We start from the raw sequence: 18,072 nt of genomic DNA, 5'->3' as shown, positions 1-18,072 counted from the left end.
GGGTTGGGAGGGCACAGAGCATCCCAAGACCCCAGGCCCTGTGGAAACTCTAACTATGAAGTATGCCCTGGCTGTGAGAACAGGGTCCAGCACGAGCAGAACCTGGGTCATGAGAGAAGATCTGGTTGACCAGAAGTTCGACCCTCTGCTTGCTATTCCGATGGAGAACGCTGGAGAATGAGAGAGGGGGCTGAACACAGCCAGTGGGACAGTGTGGCATGCACCTCACACGTCGCATCCCATCCTGTCTTCTCAGAGACCTCGTCACGTGGCTGTTCCTGGTAGCCCAGGAAGCTCTGAGGGCTACAGTGATGCGCTGACGGTCACACAGCACGTGGGAGGCAGAGCTGGGAGTGAAGCTTGCTCAGAAGCCCTATGCTCTTCCCTATGAGCGCACACTGCCTCTTGGGAGTACCCACCAGCTGAATATGAGTGCTGGCCCAGAGTCAGACTAGATTTTCTTGCTAATTTCCCCAAAGAATACATGCAGAAATAAATAAAAAGGAAAGACGGTCAGTACCAACTGTGAAATGAAGATAAGAGAAGAACACGGGCCAAAATCTGGGAGGAACTTCCATGAAGGGCCATGTTCCTGGGAATTGATGTAGAAAGAAACCACCAACCATTCCCTCTGAGCCACAGGAGGAAAAACCACACTCAGAGACGTTGGAAAATCACATTAAATTACCTCCACGCTCTGTGACAAATCCCAGGATGCTGGGGTAATGTGGATTAGGAAAATAAAAGAAAATGCTAGCATAATGCTTTCAGAAAGAGAACAAAATACAAAGGAAAATAAACATTACCCTGATTAAGGGGGGAAAAGTCACTGAAAAAAATCACTGTTCACAAAAAAATAATGATATTTTAAAATAGAGTCTTCAAAACATCCAAGAAGATTTGGTCACAATGGAACAGAAGTAGGAAGGCCCAGGAGGAGAAAAAAGTTGAAATAAAGAAAAAGGAAAGGATTTCAATAAGAGAAAAGAGAATGTTAAGAAACTCAAAAGCCAAGAGCAAAGTTAAAATTACACTGAAGGGGGGCACCTGGGTGGCTCAGTGGGTTAAGCCGCTGCCTTCGGCTCAGGTCATGATCCCAGGGTCCTGGGATCGAGTCCCGCATCAGGCTCTCTGCTCAGCAGGGAGCCTACTTCCTCCTCTCTCTCTGCCTGCCTCTCTGCCTACTTGTGATTTCTCTCTGTCAAATAAATAAAATAAAATCTTTAAAAAAAAATTACACTGAAGGTCATACACAGCAGGACATACGCACCACAAGTCAGGAGTCCTATGCAGCAGAATGGTGTGAAAAGTTCTCAGAACTTGGATGGAAAATAAATGCAAAGAGAAGTTGACAAATAATAAGGAAGATAAGAAAAAACAACAAAGTTCAACCTAAGGATTTGTCTGTTGCACAGGAGAAAAACAAAACAAGAGCAAAAGCAATGCTGGAGAATGCTAGAAAGCTGCCAGGTAGAAAGAAGGCCTGAGTTGACATATCAGAAAAGCTTCCTGAGATCCAGGCAGAGTAATAATAATAATAATAATAATGATAATAATAATGATAAAAAGACCCATTCTGCCCAATATATGATTTTTTTTAAAGATTTTATTTATTTTTTGACAGAGATCACAAGTAAGCAGAGAGGCAGGCAGAGAGAGAGGAGGAAGCAGGCTCCCTGCTGAGCAGAGAGCCCGATGCAGGGCTCGATCCCAGGACCCTGAGATCATGACCTGAGCCGAAAGCAGAGGCTTTAACCCACTGAGCCACCCAGGTGGCCCCCAATATAGGATTTTTAAGTAAATAAAAATTATAAATATCAGGCAAAACAAAACAGGTTCTCTACAAGGAATATAGTCAAGATGTCTTCCAACTTCTCTACAGACTACACAAATCGATGAACACACATCTGATGAATTTCCAATGATCTGTTCTCCCCGCCATTTTCCTTAGAGGAAGACGGTGGTTCTACCTGCCATTTTCCTTAGAGGAGGAGGGGTAGCCACCACTTGGGATACACCCAGCAACCACTCCCCTGCCATTCTCCTTTCTTAAAGAAACCTGATTTGATTTGGAAGACCAATGAGTCAAGCTTCAAGGGTCGATCAGAAGAGACCTAAGCTGGGCAGACGATCCCATCTCTCCTTGCTGGGTACCCATCTTCTCACATTCCCCTGTTTCTGGGGACAAATACGTGGTTCTATTTGGGCCAATGACCTTTAAAAGGGACATCAACCTGGAGTCTTCTGAGAAAAGTCTCCCTTGTAAGAAAGAATGGTTAACACCAAGAAGGCCTTTCGCCACCGTGTCACCCCACCACAAACACAGTTCTGATGCCTGAAACTGTAGAGGCCATCCTTCAGCTAGAGGGAAAGATGGATGAATGTGAGGCCCCCACAGGATGAAGACGGTGGCACGAAAGACCACACTGCAGGATGACATCAGCGAGCCTCTGTCCCAACGGCCTGCTCCGGACACCACACTAAGGTAGATCTCTGTTCTCTAACCCATGGGGAGGTTTTTTTGTTTGTTTTTCATTTGTTTTCACTTCTAACTGAGAGTACTGAGAATATAAATATTAATAGGCAGAAAGAAATTCCCTCTTCATCACCGCATCCTCTGAGAAAGCATAGGTCCAACAAAATTGAACACGTTTGCCAAAAGAAGGCTGTATCAGACCTTTCATGAAGCTGCTCTATTTTCTGGAACTCCAAGAGATGAACGGCGCGAAGGAGGAGACGTTTCTACAATTTACTTGACCATGGAACTTGTGTTTCCCCTTGAGAGAGCATGTGGAAGAGTAAGGTTCCATGTCAGATACCGTGAGAAACAATGACAGGACACCGAGGTTAACATTTCGTGACCCAAGAACTATATATTCAACCATATTCTTATTGTGTGAGCAAAGTGACAGAAGGCTCTTCTCAAATCTGCAAAGGGCTTGAAAAACATGTCTCTTGATCCCTAATATGAAAACCACGTTCCCCAGACAACTGACAGAATAATAACTAACAACTCAAATACAAGAAATTTAGAGTGTAGGGGTGGGTAGGTGGATCCCTTGGGGAACGACTGACTCTTGGTTTCAGTTCGGGTCATGATCTCATTCATGGTCAGGAGATGAAGCCCCAAGTCACCCTGTGCTCAGCAAGGAGTGTGCTTTAGAGTCTCTGTCTCTGCCCAGCCCCTCCACTGGCATGCTCTCTCTTCCCCCCACTGCCCCTCAAATAAGCAAATAAATAAATAAAACCTTTAAAAGAAGAAACTCCGAGTATAATAAACGGTAATGTAAATAAAAACTTTTTAGAAAGAGAAGTAAAATGAGCCATTGTAAATACGGATGCAAAACCACCAAACACAAACACTAAAAATATTCTGGAAAAAGAACACTCCGTGATTACAAGGAGATGTTTAATAATAATGGACTTCTGGCTGGGACAACATGGTATAGACCCATTCCTCCCTGCTTGTCTGCCAATACCCCTACCACCCATGGAAGCAAGATAGGAGGTAACCAGAGGAGAACTCTCAAAGGTGCTAGGAGGAAGGTGAACCACCAGTTCGAGACTCAGCAACAGAGAATGACACCAAGGCAGATCATCTTACATTCTCCCACCCAATGGAAGGAGATAATCCAGATCTGACGCTTTCTGTCCCTTAAAAATAGCAATGGAGGGCTGTATGCGTAGGCTCATTCCTCCCCCATATTGAATGAGAGCTCCTCAGACAACACAAGGCAAACCCACAATGGGTAAAGGGGATCTCCTAGAAGCCTATTAATGATAAACAGCTAAGGCAAGTGCTCTCCTTCCCTGGCAACCTGAAATTCCCACAGGAATATAACAGGATAGCCCCAGCAAGAGGGAGACCAACCCAAACAAATGGTCCAGCCCTGTCCCTGTGGGCTTGAGACTCTCCAGCTCTGCTCAGAGACTGAGGTCAAGAGTGAAGTGGATCTCATTGTGGCTCCACTGGAGTAAGTGGACTCAATAAACATCAGACCTGGGAAGCACCCTTTGTCCCTCTCAGTTAGGGAAGAACCCTTCACAAGATATACCTGGTTTAGAAAGCCTCTTGCTTGAGGATCTCCGCCTCCAGAGAGATACCCATCATTCTGGCCCAAGAAAACCCTTTCCATGCCTCAAGCAGCATGAGGAGGGGTGAGTGGGACACCCTGCAGCACCAGAGAAACCAAACAGACTAAAATATGATCATGAAGGCTATAAAATGAAGCTGTCATTTGGAACCATGGCCCAAAAAATAAGCCAGGATGTGGAACGTTAATCCTAAACAGGATGGCTGCCCCTAAAAATAAAAGATTTAAATAGAACACAGCATCCACTAATACATTAGGCGAAATGTCCCAGATACAACAGGAAATCACCCATCATCTGAAGAACTAAGGAAATCACAACTTGAATGAGAAAAAACACTTAATGGACACCAGTACGTATGTGAATCAGACACCGGATTATCTGACAAGGATTTTAAAACTCCTTCAACAATCCATCCCATGTTCTCTTGAAATAAGTGGAAAATGAGAAAATCTTAATGAGGAAGTAGACGTTATTGAAAAGAACCAAATGGAACTTACAGAACTGAAAACCACAACTGCAGAAATAAAGAAGTTGCTGGCTGAGATGGTAGAGATGAGAGGTTAGTAAAAGTGAACTTGAGGACAGGTCATGAGTTCACTCAACATGAACAGAAAGTCTACATAAAATATACTACATGTCTACATATATATGTCTCTATATATATACAAACTACTCAGTATAAATCACAGACTTAATATGTAAAATTTAAAACTACGTAACTTTCAGGGGGTTAAAAAAAAAAAAAAAACCAAAACCACGGAAAACCTTTGTGATCTAGGCCTGGGCCAAGAGTTCTTAGACTTAACACCAAAAGCACAATCCATAATAAGAAAAGTCGCTGGGTTGGATTTTATCAAAATTAAAATCTTTCATTCTGCCAAAGCCCATGCACAGAGGATGAAAAGATAAATTGTAAGCAACCGATCTCACAAAGGAGTAGCACCTAGAATACATAAAGAACTCTCAAATCTCCACAGTAAAAGCCAACCAAACAAAAAGAGCTATCTAATGCGCATATGGGCAAAAGACATAATGAGACATGAACAGAAGGAGACATACAGATCATAAATAAGCATTGGAAAAGATGAGCCATCATGGGAACACAAATTATGCAATGGGAGAGCACTATACACCTGCCAGAATGGCTAAAATGGAAACAGCAACCCTACTGAAGCTGGTAGGGATATGGAAGAATTGAATCATTCACACATTGCTGGTAAAACCTAAAATATGGTGGTCACACTGGGAAACCATTCATCAGTGTTGTATAAAACCAAACACACAGTTACTCTATGACCCAGCAACTGTACTCAAGGGCATTTATCCTAGGGAAATCAGAACTTTTGCTTACCCAAAAACCTTCCCACCAATGTTAACAGCAGCTTTGTTCGTAAAAGCCAAGAACCTCAAACAGCAAGATGTCCCTCACAGGTAAATGGTTAAATAAACTATGGTACATCCATACGGTGCTGCAGTGTTCCTGGCAGAAAGGAGCAAAGTCCTGACAAACACAACCTGAATGAATCTCAAGGATACTAGACTGAGTTATAAAAAAAAAAAAAAAAGTCAATACCAAAAGGTTACATACTGTACAATTCTATTTACAAAAAGTATTTACAGTAACCAAATGTTAGAAGCAAAAAACAGATCAGTGGTTGGTAGCAGGTAGGGACAGCACAGGGCGGGGGGTGTGGGCTGTGAGGAACTGTTCACCGCCTTGATTGCGGAGGCAGATACACAAATCTACACATATGACAAAACTGTGTAGCAGTAAACACGTATACACACACATACACATAGGTACAAGTAAAACTAGGGAAAGCCAAAGAAGACTGGTGAGTTTTCAGTGCCAATATCCCATTTATGACATTGTACTATGACTGTGCAAAGTGTTATCATTTAGGGGGAAATTGGGGAAGTGTACTTGGGATCTTTCTAAATCATTTCTAAAAACCACATGTGGGTCTATAACCATTTCAGTAGAAATTCTAAACAGACAGAATGTACAATGCCAGATTAACAGAGGTGGAAAGTGAAATCAGAGAATAAATACAAGCCAAATTGCGTGTTCAGGAAAAGTCAGTATTATTCTTTTGACTCTAATACTCAGACAAGCATCATTTTAGCTACACATTTCATGAAAGTAAAAATCTGTAAAAGGATTATAACATCATTTAATTTAAAAGATAAACATAGAAAACAATCAGTATAGCAAAAGAGAAAACAAACGACACAGCTTAAAATAAAAAATAATAATATAGGATCACTGAATTGTGAACAAACACCAGTTGTAAAAGGATTGCCAGGGGATTAGAGACAAATTCTATTCAATTTGTCTATTAAAAGGCAAATTCTCTCCAACTGGCTTACAGAAACTAATCTGACACTATGATTCTTTTTAAAGAGAAGGGTACCTAAAAAGTAGAATTTTTAAAAGGAAAAGGATGGACAAGGATATATCCAGTAGCAACAATTAGATGAAAATGAGAAGAACTTAGTATTAATATCAGAAAAGGAGTGTTTAAGACACAAACGGTGGATGGGCCAAGAATGCTGTTTGTAGGTATTGACGGTAATAATGGATCGTAATGAAAATGCCACAGTCTGATTCAGTGAGTCGCTCTACCTATGAAACGACACCTGTGCCTGGCCTCTTCTCACTACCTCAGCCCTTCCCGCCCTAGCACAAGCCACCGGCATGTCTCTCCAACTCCTGAAATAACCTCCCACTTCCCATTTCCACTCCAGCCCCCTGCACTCTTACAGAGCAGCAGTGATACCGTTGGCATGGAAACCAAATCATGCCACTACTTAAAACACTCCAACGAATACTATTTCTACGGAAAATTATATCCACTCCTCATCTAGATGGGACCTGAGACAAAGAGCTCCTCCCTAAGCATCAATTCATGCTTTCTTAATAGCAACAGTGCCCTCGATTTCAACGTCTGGGAACATGGCTGTCCAGAGGGAAGACCACGTTTCCCGACATCCATTGATGTGTGGCAACAGGACCAGCTCCTGGCCAACCAAGTCACTAACTTCTGCCCAACGGGACTGAAGTAGAGGGGGTCCCTACAACTGCTTCAAAGACCTGTGCTTCCCCTTTCCCTTCCCTTTCTGATGGCGCGAAGGCACATGGGGACATACGCCACATGGACAGGGCAACACCTGGGGGCTTCAGAGCATTGAACAAGCTGGGGCCTGGGGGGTAAGATGCCTAACATGAGCACTTTGTGGGACGGGTACATAGCAACAGAGACACAGTGGGAGGGTTGGTGTCACCATCAGACCATCTCAGCCACTTTCCGCTGCACCTGTGTCCCAACACAAGCCTGTGATGTCCCACAGAGCTGGTCTCCGCTGACATCTTCAGCTTCACCTCCTACCATGCTCCCCATGCTTCCCAGCTCTACTCAAGCATGCCTCATGTCGGGGCCCTAGAACCGGTCATTGCCTCCCCTGGCGAGCACTGTACCCAGAGCTTGCACAGTGAGAAGCATCTCGTGATCGAGGGGAGAGCCTGAATGTCACTTCCTCTCCATCTTCTCTTCACTCTCTGCTTAAAGGTGTCTAGTACCCACCCTGTGTGCCCTCTGTTGTAGTATCCTGTTCTATGTTATGTCATGGAACTAAATATATTGGCTGAGATTATCTGAGATTAGGATCTTTGTATTTAATGTCTCTCTTTCCCCTATGCCCTGCACTAGAATATAAATTCTGTGAGAGCAAGACACTTAACCTGTTATTTACAGCTATATCCATACTGGCCCAACAGGAGACTTCCCACAAGCATTTGCTGAATGGGTCAATCAATCGACTTAAGAATGAAGGACAGTATCAAAGACACACACACACACACACACACACACACACACACACACACAGTCCACAGACAAAATGAAGGAAACAGAACTGAGGCATTCACCACTCTCAATCCAAGACAGACTAGGAAGATATAAAATAAACCAGGACTTTCAAGATTTTAATGCAACTATTAGTGGAAAGGGGGCATACAGTTCTTTCTCCTACCAACTGTGAAGGAACTTTACCTTGGTACCAAATGGCATTTGTGGAAAGTGAACACACCCTGAGACCCATTCGATGGGCACAGTAAGCAGCATGAAGAGATCACGTAAGTGGCATTCTATGACTGCACCGTAATAATAAAATGAGAAATTAGTAACGTTTATTTTGTCAGTGTCCCAAGATTCATTGTTTAGACACCACAGCCAGTGCTCCATGCAATGGCGCCCTCCTCAATACCCACCCCCCATTGTTAAGACAGTAGATTCTGAACATTTCCAGCAGAGGGAAAAAATTTTTTCTTTTCTTATATCTATAGGAGAGGACCGATGTCAAACTTCCTTTAACAATCAATTCACAATATATGTAAGCCAGATCATCGTGACGTACGCCTTAAATTGATACGGAGCTGTAGATCAATTATTTCTCAATAAAACTAGAAAATAAGAAAACTAAGAAGATGTAGTAGTGGTAAAAAGACACTTGTAAAGAAATTCTTAGACACTTCTGTGTACAATTCCATGTTCGTAAATTAAGTAACTTTAAGGAATTGGAAACTTCCAGAGGATAATATAAATTTTCAAAACAGACTAAAGAAGGGGCACCTGGGTATCTCAGCTGGTTAAGTGTCTGCCCTCAGCTCAGGTCATGATCCCAGGGTCCTGGGATCGAGCCCCACATCAGGATCCTTGCTCTACAGGGAGCCTGCTTCTCCTTCCCTCTCCGCTGGTGCTCCCTTTCTCACTATCTCTCTCTCAAATAAATAGTCTTTAAAAAAAAAAACAAAAAAACAAAAAAAGAGCTTGGGAAGATTCAGGGCCCTTAATGGCTCAGTCAGTTAAGCGTCTGATTCTTGATCTCGGCTCAGAGCTTGATCTCCGGGTTGTGAGTTCAAGCCCTGCACTGGGTTCCAAGTTACAATTAAGAGGAGCTCTAACACTACACTTACGGTGAGCACAGCCCAAGACATACAGAGATGTGGACTCAACACGCTGCACACCTCAGAAACCCGCAACAACAGGTTTAACAGGTGTTAAAACAAACAAACTCAGCAAGATTCTATTTGGACAGAAGGATGAAGCCACTGGTGCAGCCCTTTTCTGAGAATGTGACCAGTGACCTTCTCCTCTTCCTGGCCAAGCTCACATGTCAGCCCACCCCTGCCACAGACTCAAGGACCAGTCATGAATTTATTTAGAAAGGGTTTTAAAAATTATTTTCAATTTTTCCTGATTATAAATTCAATTTAGACTTTCATCTAAAGTGGGAGTTTTCAGCATAATCATCGGATATAAGGTGACTGACATGCTGGAGGGGGCGGGGGTCACGTGGGAGATTTGGGTGGGCGTGAGCCCTTCAGAGGCCTCCATGAGTTTTTCCTCCTGATGGCTCATGGCTGTGATTCGGATTATATGCCTTCATTCTCCCATCCCGACTCTGTGCTTTGGTTACCACAACAATGGGCCCGTGTATTAGAAACTCCACTTTTTTTTTAACCACTGAAAACGGTTGTTTTATAATACAATTTTGTTAATTTGAAGTTTTTTAATTTCATTGACTAATAACAGACTAGATCATACTGTCTAATGTAGAAATTTCAGGAAACAGAAATAGGGATCAAGAAAAAAATGACATTCACCTTTATTCCAATCCATAATTATGAACATTGTCAGAATTACTGCATTTTCTCCAGTGTTTGTCTATGCATATAACTGGACTGATAACAGATGCAGAACAGCCATGTAATTAGGCTGTGCGCTCAATCTCTACAGACCGTAGAGTGAAGACATTATTTTAAACACTTGTACAATATTCCATCTCTGTAAGTGCCTTTTCTACATCTCTAATTTCATATGACAGAGTCTTAGACATGGAATTGTTTTTAATTATAGGGTTAAACACTGGAAAAGTTGTAACTAAGCATCACCAGATAGCTTTCAGGAAAGCTGTACAATGCACATTTCTACCAGCAGTTTGCGTTAGTTTGCTGACGCGCCCGTGGCGGCGCTGAGGGTCCCCTACTTCTATCCTTCTCCATCCGGTCTGACAGGTGACAACTGTTACTCAGTCACCACTTTAACATTTCTTAGATTCCTAGTGAGCCTGGACTGTCTTGGTGTGTTTGTTGAAATACGGACCAACGGACGGTTGCTCCTCACTGCACCATCTACCGTCCTGTTAGGCGTCCATGTTGTGTCAGCAGTGGCTCTCACATTCGTTTTCTTCTGTCAAGTGCCCTATCTGCCCTATTTCCTTTGAAATATTCTTCGAATTTAATAGCTTAATACCTTTAAGATTTTACTTATTTGACAGAGAAAAAAAGAGAGTATGAGTGGGGGAAGGGGCAGAGGGAGAGAGAATGTCACGCAGACTCTGCACTGGGGCCAATCTCACGACCCTGGGATCATGACCTGAGCCAAAATCAAGTGTTGCACGCTTAACCGACAGAGCCATCCAGGTGCCCCAGTTTAAAACTTTTATGTATTACTGGGTATTTACCCCAAAGAGACAGATGTAGTAAAAACAAGGGCCATCTGTACCCCAGTGTTCATAGCAGCAATGGCCACGGTCGCCAAACTGTGGAAAGAACCAAGATGCCCTTCAACGGACGAATGGATCAGGAAGATGTGGTCCACATACACTATGGAGTATTATGCCTCCATCAGAAAGGACGAATACCCAACTTTTGTAGCAACATGGACGGGACTGGAGGAGATTATGCTGAGTGAAATAAGTCAAGCAGAGAGAGTCAATTATCATATGGTTTCACTTATGTGTGGAGCATAAGGAATAACATGGAGGACATCGGGAGATGGAGAGGAGAAGGGAGTTGAAGGAAATCGGAGGGGGAGATGAACCATAAGAGACTGTGAACTCTGAGGAACAAACTGAGGGTTTTGGAGGGGCGGGGAGTGGGAAGTTGGGGGAGTCAGGTGGTGGGTATTGAGGAGGGCACGTATTGCATGGAGCACTGGGTGTGGTGCATAAACAATGAATTCTGGAACACTGAGAAAAATAAAATTAAATGAAAAGAAAAGAAAAAAAATTAAATTAAAAGAAAAACTTTTATCTATGTTTCTTCCACTGCTTTAATGCATAGAAAGGCATTTCCTGCTTTGAAAACTAGCTACCTATTGACATATGGTTTCCCTCCCTTTTAAAAACAGTTAAAACTTACAGACTAACAGTCAATCACACCCAAGAATAAGGATAAATAAAAGAAAACCCCCACTACCAAGGTCTAGATCAGACCAGTAAGTGGGACCAGATGCACGTCCCACATGCCAGGCTCCCTAAAATCTCAGTGGCTCACGGGCTTTCAACCTGGAGCAGGCGTCAGAGCCTCCCAAGGAGCTTACTCTAATGCAGGCTGCTGGCCCCCCAGCCCCGGGTTTCTGATTCAGCATTCCTGGGGTGGGGCGCCGACACGTGCATTTCTAACAAGTCCCAGGCGGTGCTGGAGCTGCCCAGTCAGGAACCACACTTCAAGACCCAGGGCCGAGGCTAATGGGTTCCATACTCCCTGTCTCACAGGTAAAACCGCTTTGGGGATTCAGGCAGTTGCTGTCAATCTAACAGGCCTCATGACGGGCCCCGCTTCTGAAGCTAGTTAGGTTCTGTTCGATGATGAAGATCTGGGGCACAGCAGTTTGGGATCCGAAACTCAGACAAAATACTGGGGGGAGAACGATCCTGCTGGTGCCAGATTTGATGTGAGGAGAGACTCAGAATGCAATTTATTCTTAACACTCAGTAAAGATCTTGGGTGTTTTCTAGATCTCAGCCCCATGCAACAAATGCCCCACAGGACTACGATTTCTTCTGTTTCTTCGTTTGCTTGACCTGCAAGCTTTACCAACAGTAAGCCTCGTGGGCCAGGTAATCTTTGGTTTTACAAATGAAAATATTGCAGATACTTAAGATTCTTGACTGAGCTGCATTTCCTTTCCTTTCATTTTCTCTTTCTGGTGATAGAATTGATGCGTGCCCACTGCTGAGATTCCGGAAAATACAGGAAGATGGGATCACTCATCGTCCTACTGCACACGGCAAATCACTGTTAATGTTCTGATACATTTCTTTCCCATATTTTTGTGCGTAACAGATCTGGGTCATAATGTAGCTTTTTGTAGTGCCCTGTTCATAGGGCCCAAGCATGGAATGTCAAGTGCTCTCAGTTGCCCATGAGTCAAGAACTTTAAGCACACCTCCCTGCTCGTCTCGGCCACGGCCCAGGGGCGGGCACAGGAATGTCCCAAGCAAAAGCCTGGGACCTGGGCTGGGAAGGACTGGTCTTCAGGTCAGAGCACAGGTCAGCGACCAGGAGTCTGAGACCATAGCAGAGATGGAAAAGCAGGGAAGGCGTGAGACCAGAGCAAGGGTCTCGGATGGAGGGACAGAGGCCAAGCCTGGAGAGGTTCCTGTGGAACAGCTGCAGGTGCTTCACTACATCTGCTGCTTTTTATCCCACCAGATGGGGAGGAGTGGACAGCCGGAAAGCAAGCCGAGCAGGCCTGGCGTTGGAGAAGTCAGCGTAGCAGCCCTTGATCTGGACCATATCTGGGGCTGGGCATCCCACACATGCTTATGTGAGGACAACTTACAGTGTCTTGGACACTGCACATGGCCGTGAGATTAGCGAGCTATGACAGTGGCCCGCTCGCATATGCATAGGCAAGTGAGGTTCAGGATGGTCAGACAATACTCTGGGGCACTCTCGGAACCCAGGGAGCCCCTATAAGTTTCCTGTTCCTTGACCCCCAGCTTCGGACGTGTTCCCGTACACCCGGTGGCATCCAGCGAACGGACCCATTTGCTCATATATTTATGTGTTTTATTTAAGACAGAAACTCTAAACCAGTGAAGTCTTGACACATCCGCATTGTTGTGGTATATAAAAATCTGGTAGCGAAGGAGCCTTACGTGTTTTACCTGTCCTCCCAGGAAGACAAATCTGAGCTCTCCTTGCTAAGACGGACTCCTCTCTCTCTTCAGTGGGAGAAGAGTTTAACAGAAGTGCTGGGTGGACCCCGGGGCTGGGAGAGCTGTTTGATACGCCCGGATCCCTGCCACCATCCTCGCCCTGGCATGCTGTCTGCAAACTCGGTGAAGATCAGCTCTGTACAGGCCTGGAGGTCACGGAGAAGAGTAAGGTACTGCCCTAGTGACTCAGGTAAGCCTGTGACGCAGGAGCAGGGCTCTGTCCCCTGCCACCAGGGAGCATCTCCTGTATTCACGACTCGTTTTTTGGCTACAGGTGGCGTCAGGAACGAATGGCAGAACAGCAGTGACTCGGAGGACCCCACCCCCTTGCAGGCGCTATCAACCCAAAACACCGAGCACTCAAACCACCCCGTCCTGAGTCCCAGCCCCTTCCAGCCTTCCCTGGCCTCCTGTCCACTGTCAACACACAAGTCCTAAGGCTGACTTCAAAACCGTTCCACATCTGCTCCCCAAGCAGATCGCTGCAGTGAGGGAAACACACAAAGTTCATGAATGAAGGGTGAGAATACAATAAAAATTTCCAGCAATTATTATTTGCTACATAAGAGAGAGGCTCTGCACCGGCTGCCAAGAAATCTAGGAGCCTCAACCTCAGAGGGCTGTGTGCTCTGGGAGGCCAGAGACCTTGAGGTCTGGCCCTCAGATCACGCTCTTTGGGAAGGGGTTTGTGTTCGTAGACAATTACATCCCACCTTCACTGATAACCAATTTCCTGCACAGAGCCAGCAGCTCTTAACTTTTAGGATGAGCACCAGCTGATAAAAAGCTGTTGAGCAGAATCCCAGTTGATTTTATTTTCCTCTTGGCACTGTGGGCTAGAATGCCAGTGAGGAGAGAGCACAGGGAAATGGTTTCAATTAGCAAGATGAGCCTCGTGCCTGCTAGGATCACTTCTCAGAACACAGAACAGCCGCGGTCACAGGTTTTCTCTGAGGTAGGAAGAAACCAAAGGCTGGGGAAAACCAAAGGCTGTGTGGGAATGTCAGACCAGAAGCTGAAGCCAATTACAGAGTCTTTACCCTCTGCAGTGGTCAGTCTCCAAGATGGCCCCAATGACTGATGGCTCTGGGTATTCGCCAGGAGGTGTTCCTCTCCCTTGCCGAACAGGAATGGCCGTGTACCCAAGAGCATGTTCCAGAAATGATGGAGTTTGACCTCCAAGAGGAGGCCGTACACAGCACCATCGCCTCTGCCTTGTGCTCTCTTGCATCATCTGTTTTGAGGGAAGCCAGCTGCCGTGTCATGAAGGTACTCAAGCAGCACTCTGGAGGGGTCCCTGTGGCAAGGACCTGAGGCCTCCTGCCAACAGCCCATGTCACCTTGCCAGCCACATGGTAAGCCACCTTGAAGCAGTTCCTCAAGCCCCAGTCGAGCCTTCAAATGATCACAGCTCCAGCCACCACCTTCACCGCCACCTCACAACAGAACCACTCAGCTAGCTGCTCTCACATTCCTAACCCACAGAAACCATGATATTGGACACATTTATTGTTGTTTTCTATTACAACCTATGGTGTAATATATTTTGCAGCAAACAGATCAGACATGCACCCTCCAAGTATACCATCCTACCTACCTATATCTGTAAGAAACCAACATCATATTAAAAAGTATTCATCATCATTAGTCATCAGGGAAATTCCTATCAAAACCACACTGGGATACCAATTCTTACACCTGTGAGAATGGCCAAAATTAACAGGACAGAAAACAACAATTCTTAGAGAGGGTATGGAGAAAGGGGAACCCTCTTATACTGTTGGTGGGAATACAAGTTGGTACAGCCTCTCTGGAAAACAGTGTGGAGATTGCTTAAGAAGAAATTAAAAATAGAGCTTCCCTATGACCCTGTAATTGCATTACTGGGTATTTACCCCAAAGATACAGATGTAGTGAAAACAAGGGCCATCTGTACCCCCATGGTCATAGCAGCAATGGCCACGGTTGCCAAACGGTGGAAAGAACCAAGATGCCCTTCGACGGACGAATGGATAAGGAAGATGTGGCCCATATACACTATGGAGTATGATGCCTCCATCAGAAAGGATGAATACCCAACTCTTGTAGCAACATAGACAGGACTGGAGGAGATTATGCTGAGTGAAATAAGTCAAGCAGAGAGTCAATCATCATATGGTTTCACTTATGTGTGGAGCATAAGGAATCACATGGAGGGCATGGGGAGATGGAGAGAAGGGAGTTGGGGGAAATCGGAGGGGGAGATGAACCATGAGAGACTGTGGACTCTGAGAAACAGAGGTTGGGAGAGGGTTGAGGGGATGGGCGAGCCTGGTGGTGGGTATTAAGGAGGGCATGGATTGCATGGAGCACTGGGTGTGGGGCATAAACAATGAATCTTGGAACACTGGAAAAATAAAATTAAATTAAAATAAATAAATAAATAAATAAACTTGACTTCATCCCTGGTGGGAACCCTTGCCAGAGTCTCTTAAGTAAACAATCTTCTCCTTGCTAGAGTATCAGTACCTCCTGATACCAGTATCTCCTGCCTGGATATTCAGAGGCAGAAAGCTGCCTTTCCCCTGTTCCTCTCTAACATCTTCAACACTGTAGCAAAGTAAACACACACATATGCATGCATATGCAAACATTCGCACACACAGAGCTTTCTCTTATACCTGAAAAATCACTCAAGCACTGGGAAGATGCACTTTGTTCCCAGGAAGGACTGGATGCACGGAACCATTTATTCACGCTGTCTCCGAAAGGACAGATGGAGGGGGCAGTGTGGGAGGGTACAGCTGACTACTGAGAATTGATAGCTGTCTCTGTTCTCCTCAGCTAGTCATAAAATTCTGAGCTGTGTGAGGACCAGCAGGAGAGGAAACTTATGCCACGGTGTCCATGCATTCCTGCATTCATTTAAATATTTCAGGATACAATTTTCCCCCTTACTCACTTTTCCCCAACCTGTTTGCGTCCCCAGATGAGGAAGAGGGTCTTTAATATAAGGCAAAAACAGAGAACTTGCAAGCATCATAGTATGTCCAAATTATGCTAGAGGCAGTCAAGACAAAGAAGTATTTCCTTAATGTGTATGTGTTCAACTACGAAGAACCTGGAAGATGTGAGGTTTCCACTTTAGGGTTAGATTAAATACTGGGAGCTCCTTGCCCTCCAGGATGGGGGTCGGGAAGAACGCTCAGAGCCTAGAAGGCAGGTAGCATTCTTCCAGGCTACAGGTGGCGCGAAGGCAGAGGCAAAGGGAAGAGAGAGCACTCGGAGTGGGGAATAAAGCACGGCCCAGAAGAAAGAAATCAGGCAGAGAAGGAACTCTGGAATGTTCACCAGAGTGGATCTGTATGGGCTGAAACCTGGCCTGGTGAGAAACACATTTCCCCATCTTTTTAACTACGTGTTCATTTTTTTTTTTAATTTCTGCCAATGCCTCTACCTATCTGTCCTTCCAAGTGTTGAGTCACACCTGAAGGGTTGCATAAGCAGTGAGATATTCTTGTCACTTGGCAGGTAGGACCACAGAGGTCCTGGGGAGAGTCAGAGCTGATCACAACCTCAGTCTGGGGAGGCAGTTTGGGGACACATCCCCTGTCCTTGGATGTCTTCCAGAACCAGGTCCTGCCTCTCTGCTCGTCTTCATTTATGCAACTGCTCTTGATGGGCTCCTCCTTGCCAGTGATTTCACCCACCAGCTCTGATGGATAAGAAATCTGGACGTCCAGCCCCAGCCTCTTGTCCACGATCTGTCCCTGCAGGTAGCTGGGCAAAGACTTGCCTCCCTCTCTTAGTCATCTGACCTTCAACTTACACTCAACGTGCCCAACTCAGAATTCAAGTCCACACAAAGACTTCTTTTCTCCATGACTTTATCCCTGTCATTCGGGAACCCTGAGATCATCTCAAGTCTTCTCTTCACTCAGGTCCTAAAACCATTCTGCCAGTGAGGTCTGAGGTCTCTCCCTTCAACCCAACGTCTAATGACAGCCGTGCACACTGCCTCTACTCCATTCAAACCCATCGTGACAAGCCTGGAATACCCCTTTTGATCCTCTGTCACTTCTGGCCGTATTTCAAAATTTGAAGCAAGTACCTCCATTTCCCCAAGTCTTATCCCACCCCTCAAGATCACATCTGTCTCCTTTCTGGGACTGCTATTCATTCTCCTCAAAAAATAGTTATGGATGATCCATTGTGTACACCATGTGAGGAGCTGAGGATGCCTACAAATGATCAGTCTAGGAACCGTCACACCAAGAATCGCTTCTGTGTTTTTTCTCTCTTCAGAGTGTTTCCCCACCCAAGTTCTTAAATAGCCAGGGCTGTGTCTTCAATGTCTTTTGTGAAAGCCACAGTGACAGAATGCAGGGCCCCTAACGTGCTCTAACTGAGTGCTTATTGGTTATATGCAAGATGGTAGAAGAGTAAGACCAGAAATACATATCAATTGCAATGTTTACCTAGATTAAAGAATTATCTTTGGCTAAGAAAAAAAGAAAAAAACACATCAAGAAATTTTATAAACGCGCTATGCTGGAGTGGTGTTTTACGTGCATAACCAACAATTCAATTTAATGTGACAAAATATTCCCCTCAAATTTTAAAAACAGTGGTTGATAACATGTTTCCCAAATTCCATAGTCATGAACTGAGAGTCACATATTAAGACCAAAGAACTAATATAAAATTGATTCATAGCACCTTAATAATTTGAACGTAGATATTTGAAATGTCCCAAGAGATTTTACAAGACAGAAATAGGAGGAAATTGAGAAACATCAAACACAAATTCTTAGGTAAAACCATTCTGTTCTATTAAGGACTAGGGTATCGATAGCATCTAAACACATGAGACAACCCGGCCATCCTCTCAGCAAAAGGATGTCTTGGAACCAGGGATAGAACAGGACTCAGGCGATACCAATGGCATACTTTCTAAGGATCCCCAAGAAAGAAACATTTGTGACTCAG

At 44.7% G+C, this 18,072-nt stretch overlaps 1 protein-coding gene across 3 annotated transcripts in view; it reads right to left on the bottom strand.

The window, feature by feature from the left end:
* Positions 1-18,072, bottom strand: part of CALN1 (calneuron 1) — a 459,316-nt gene that overhangs the window by 150,961 nt on the left and 290,283 nt on the right. The gene's annotated exons all lie outside the window — the stretch shown is intronic.

The sequence above is a fragment of the Mustela putorius genome, unplaced genomic scaffold, assembly GCF_011764305.1.
Source record: "Mustela putorius furo isolate JIRA1106 unplaced genomic scaffold, ASM1176430v1.1 tig00000139_pilon_pilon_pilon, whole genome shotgun sequence".
In the NCBI taxonomy this organism is placed as follows: Eukaryota; Metazoa; Chordata; class Mammalia; order Carnivora; family Mustelidae; genus Mustela; species Mustela putorius.
This window is presented reverse-complemented; position numbering and strand designations above follow the sequence as displayed.